The sequence below is a fragment of the Lactuca sativa genome, chromosome 2 (genome assembly GCF_002870075.4).
Source record: "Lactuca sativa cultivar Salinas chromosome 2, Lsat_Salinas_v11, whole genome shotgun sequence".
Classification (NCBI taxonomy): Eukaryota; Viridiplantae; Streptophyta; class Magnoliopsida; order Asterales; family Asteraceae; genus Lactuca; species Lactuca sativa.
Window position 1 is genome coordinate 69,074,574 of NC_056624.2, and position 6,041 is coordinate 69,080,614.

Below are 6,041 nucleotides of genomic sequence, written 5' to 3' on the forward strand. Positions count from 1 at the left end.
TGTTAGGGACAAGGGAGGCCGAGTTAGAGTGTTTAAATAAGGTGCAAACACCCGGGTTAGGGTTTTACTCGTCCAGCACGGACTTGCCGAGTTTGGGACCCGACTCACCGAGTCCCTCGCTTAAGTCCCGTGCCAAGGTCGCTCCTACTCGGCGAGTCAGGCCTCCAACTCGCCGAGTCCAAGGCAAAATGAGAAAAATTACATAAATAGATATCGTACCAGGAATCCGATGTTACAAAAACATTTCGATTGTTTTGGTTTTTTGCCTATTTTTCATTCACCGACAACACCTCTTCAACCGCGGCAACACCTATTGTGTATTTCTGTGTCCATCCCTGGGGGGTTGTATTCAGTGCATCATAAGTGTGTCGATGTGGTCAATGGCATCATATGCCTCAGAAAAGGTGGAGAAGAGGTGTCGTAGTTGAGCCGCTCAAGATCGAGGATCAAAGGGATGTGTGATTTTATGTTGGTGATATATGTGGGCCTATACCTATACGCTAACACTAACAATGTCATGTAAACATGATAGATTTTTAGTATATTAAAGTAAGGGTTTAGGTCATTTTTTGTCACTTAATTTTTGGTTTTGTGTTCATTTGGTCACTTAATTCTTTTTATGTTTTAAAAGGTCATCGAACTTTTGGCTTTGTGCTCATTTAGTCACTTAATTTTTGTTTTGGTCATAATTAGTCACCTAACTTTTTAAATTGTACTCATTTAGTCACTAAACTTTTAATTTTGTTTAAAAGTTTAGTGACTAAATGAGCACAATTTTAAAAGTTATGTGACTAAATGAGCACAAATCTAAAAGTTAGGTGACTAAATGTGACCAAACCAAAAGTTAAGTGACTATAGCACAAAGTCAAAAGTTTGATGACCTTTTAAAACTTAAAAATAGTTAAGTGACCAAATAAGCACAAAACCAAAATTTAAGTGACCAAAAATGACTTAAACCCTTAAAGTAATTCAAAATTTTCAACACAAGTTGAGAAGCAAAGTCAAGCTTGTATTAATTTCTTTATATTTACAAGTAAAACATATATAAACTATATCTAGTGCATTTACAGCAAATTACCACCTAACAACCGTCAAGTGTACTATGAAAGCAAGAACGAGTGTTGGAATAACTTCATAACTGGTAATCTGCAACGGACTGCTGCTGCCACTTGAGGTGGAGACGTATACAATTGAAGAACCTAAAATCATGATGAACAACAACATTATTTGTTATATTCTTTTCTATACAAGTTATTCACTGTGTTTATAGTATATAAACTAACAGTTACGCTCTGCCCATCCAATTCGTTGACCACCCAAATCATAGACAAATATCTTGTCTTTAAGAACAATGTCTGCATCACCAAGTAAAAAAAAAATAAGCGAAAAAAAATGTCATAAATGTGAGATTTTGGTGTCTAATTGTAATTATACCTCCTAAAATATTAAGTCTTTGATCCTTGTAGTTATTCCTTTTAATGCCAAGGCACCACACCTCATCCGCATCCTATTTTGTTCCAATACGCAAGTTAACAAAAAATACATAGTATTTTTCAAGTCAATGATGAGTGCATTTTTGGTGTTATTTCAAACAAAGTAAAAGTAAAACCTAGCTAACATAACGTTATATTTATATAACATACCATTTTTTGCTGAAGAAGGTAGTCTTGTGGTCTTAAATTCATAATAGCTCCACCAGCAAATTTCAAGCTTACATTGGGAAATACGTTGGAAACACTGAAATAACAGTAAAAGTTTCTGGGTAATTAATGAAAAAACATATATCATAACAAATAAGCATTTCTCTTCTCAAAATTTTAAAATGAGAACTAGTAGCTGCTTGCTACTAAAGACAAAAAACCAAAGACTATTATATAATTGTCAATGAAGTACAAAATTGTTAAAACTTAAAAAGGAAGAAAACCTTGAGGTTGAATAACATAGATCTCCATTCGATGTCATCGACTCCACAGACAATGAGAAAATGAATTAGGAATAACCCCTTGTGAAGAAAGTTGTGAAACTACAGAAAAACCTTGCTGACCAAATCCAAACATCCCATCAACTGCTCTATCAGATTTATTCACAGGTCCACTTTTAGATGTACTACAACTGTTGCATAATTCGGTAAATTAACAAGAGTTTGTGAAAAAAGAAAGGGAAAATTTGCTTGCTAATAAGTGATAACTCACCCGAATACAACAGAAGCTGGAGAATATGATATTTCTTTTGTACCAGTGATATTGTCTAAATGTATTATGTCGGAAACATAATAACCTGATGTTGCACTACCACCTTCATACTTCAACGTGTAACTGCACTTATGATTGGAACAGCTGCTATCGAAATATTGACCGAATTGCCAACATCTTTCGTCTGAACATGAGATGGGAGAAGATGTCGCTGAGGTTGAAGGGTCATAGAATGTAATAGGAATCTGTTCAAGGAAAAAACCACACGTAGTATTGGTATTAGTTCATTAATTCCCATAATTTATCCTTTTTATTACAAAGAGGAATTATAAGCATACTGGGAGTTCGCTTGATGTTGGGCATCGTTTGCATGGGGTGCAATCTACCTATAAAACATCACTTCTAGTGTCTATTTGTACATAATATTCCTTTGGAGGAGAGCCCAAACGAACTTTTGTATAATAAAGCCTAAAACATAACCAAATTACAATGTATAATTAATGGGTCGCGATTAATTCACAATCATAACGAAGTTATTTTACTTTAAGAGACAACATGTATGAAAAGTAAAAAGAATTTGAAAACCACAAGCAGGAATTTCAGGTTAAGCAAATAATAATGGTTTGTCTGTAATTTAAATAAAAATCAAGGAAGTTGGAGTACCCTGAAAAAAGAGGATCATAACTGCCTTCTACAGGTAAAACAATAACACCTTCGGTGGAAGATGCTGCTGTAATATTGTGCGGTGCCTTAAACTGTCCCTTTCTCTAAGTTGACTCAACTCAATTCGACGATTCACCGGAAAAGCTCTCTCCAGAGTGAGAGTCGCCGGAAACCCACTTAGAACAACAGCACCTTGCAGTAACAGGAAGACAACGCCGCCAAGTAGTGTTGCAGTAGCCGGATTTCTAACAAGAATGGAAACCCCCATTCCTTATCTCTCCTATCTTTTCCCCTTTATCAGATTGATTCTACTAATCAACTAACACGCGCACACATTTGTATATTTACATACGGATTCCGGTCGTGTTTCGTAGGATTTTCAGGGGAAATTGAGCAGAGTGAAAGGTAAGAAATCAAGGAGGGTGTTTGAAATGGATTGATTATCACTTTCCTTTGTTTCCATCACTTTACTTGTTTGGTTCTAACTTTAAAAAGGAAATTCCTTTGTTTCCATCACTTTACTTGTTTGGTTCTAACTTTAAAAAGGAAATGGAATCCAGGTGGTGTTTGTTTTTTTTTAAATATTTTCAAACACTTTCTGGTGCGCGGGCAGCACACTCGGCGCCAGCTCTTTTACTTTCGCAGCAGTTTGTTTTTTTTTAAGACTTCAGACTGCAAAACCTTTACGCGTCTGCTGCATGGCGCAGCACTTTATTTATCTCTTGAAACCTCTTCGACTTTTATTTTTTGATTTGTTTTTTTTTTAGAATTTTGGTACAACTTTTTGCTTTTAACTTTTATTTTGTTTTTAAACTTAGATTTTTTAAAACTTTTATTTATGGATTTTATACAATTTTTTATTATAGTTTCCACAAATTTTTTTGAACTTGATTTTTTTTAAAAAAAACTTTAATTTTTTTAAGTTTTTTACCATTTCTGTTAATAATATTTTCAGTTTCAATTTCATCTTTTTTAACGTGTGTAATTTTTTACGAACTTTTTAAACATTATTTGCAATTATTTCTTAAAATTTTTTATTATTTTTCTTTTTTATGTTTTTTTAAAATTAGTTTTTTTTTCTAGAATAAAGTTGTTAGCTTCTTTTATATTTTTGTAAGTTTTTTTTTAAGTTTTACATTTTTGTTTTTTACATGTTCTTTTTAGTACTCTTTCAATGTTTTAAGACTAAAATTATTTAAATTTCGATGTTGAAAACTATTTTCAGTTTATTTAAATTTCAGTTTATTGCAGCAGTCTGCAGATGTTAAAAAACAAACATGCTTCTTATTATGGGTTGCAGCCGTTTGTTCCACCTCTTCTACTACAGAGGATTGCAGAGGTGGTCCGCAGACTTCACGAATTTTCGCTTCGAAAAAACAAACAGCACCTAATTCGATGGCTTTCACTTTTCTTTTGATTATGTTTTCTCCAAGTCAAATTTTTCATTCAATAAGAGAAAATAAATTTCATCCAAAAAGTTAAGGAATTAAAATTGCCTTCAAGTAAGAATATTAAATGTTAATATATTACCCATTTTAGTTTTAACACTACATATGAAATTCATTTGTCGCCATCACCATCGCCACCTCCACCATCATCCACCACCCACCACCACCGCTACACACCACCACCTACACCTCCACCGCCACCCACCATCACCACCTCCGCTACTGCCACCCTCCACCCACTAGAACCGTCACCTCCACCACCACTCATCACCACCACCTCCATCACCACACATCATCGTTGTAACCACTTGCTACCATCACATCCATCACCACCCACCACCACTACCGTCACCATCACTTGCCACCTCTATCACCACACCAACCTCCTCCTCCAGCACCACTCATCACCACGACCGTACCATCACTGCCACCACCACCATCATCACCTCCACCGCCACCACCACCACCACTGTCACCACCAACACCTCCGCCACCTCCTCATCACCACCACCGTTAATACCACCATTTCTGCCTCCACTACTACACCACCCACCACCTCCACTACTATTCATCGTCTTCACCGTCACCATCAACAGCACAATTACTACCGTTACCATTGTCATCACCTCTGCCACTACCCCACATCACCTATGTCGCCATCAACACCACTACTGCCACCGTTAGCATCACTCCCACTATCACCTTCATTTATTATTTTTATAATCTATATAATATATTTTTACATATAAGTTATAAAAAAAAGTAAAAATGAGCAAAAAAAAACAATTTTGTCATTTTATATTATTTTAATATCATTTTCTGTCAACCAAACATAATATGGAATTGTATTCAAATTGCATTCCTAGAAACCAAACACAATATGGAATTGGATTAGAATTCATGACAGATTCTAATTCCTTAACAAATTTCAATTCCTTCAAAAACATTTTGCGAACGAAACGTCACATTAAGACTCCTCATCTATAGTGTATCTTGCAATTTTGGAAAAAAAAATGATAATTGAAACCCTAAACCCTAAACCCAACTCGATTCCAATTCAAAAACAAAAATTAAAATTAAAATTATAAAAAAAATAAAAAGAAAAAAAGAAAAAATCGCAAAAATTATCCCTATGGTTTCTCATTCTATGTGGCTAAGGTTCAAACATTTAAAAAGTTACAGATTTGATCCTTTTTAACAAGTTTTATTGTCGTTTTGGTCCTTCTTCTGTTACTTTAATAGCTTTGCCGTTAATTCTTTTAGACAAAATTGTAGAAATGGTCCATGTGGTTTGCCGATGTCTTTGGATAAGGTCAAAAAAAAGTTTGTTAGCAAAAAACCTCTTTATTTGGTGTTTGAGCTGTGGATTTGGCCTTTTTCCTTTATGGGGACCAAAATTGCAATCAAATGTTTGTATTTAACCATTACTTGAAACCTGTTTCCCCTAACGGCTCTCTCACAGTTCAAGGGAAAATGGCAACAATGGTATGATTTTGTGGCAACGACTCTGTGTTGCACACCTCGTGGACTCCACTCAATCCAAGTCAACACTTCTACTCCTACCCTCTACCGGTAAAGTAGTCTTATAATTGTTGTAATCAAACACCTTATTCTTGCCCTAATTTTGTGTTCTTCATCGTTGAGAAGACACAAAATGTCGATTCCTTAGATGGTTTGATCCACCAATGAGTGATCATGCCAAGGTTATCATTCCCGGTCTACAGAAGAGCGTGAACAA

At 35.2% G+C, this 6,041-nt stretch overlaps 1 pseudogene; it reads right to left on the minus strand.

Moving 5' to 3' along the window:
• Positions 1 to 988: 988 nt before the first annotated feature.
• LOC111876968 (aspartic proteinase 36-like) lies at positions 989 to 3,311 on the minus strand (annotated as a pseudogene).
• Positions 3,312 to 6,041: the final 2,730 nt, after the last annotated feature.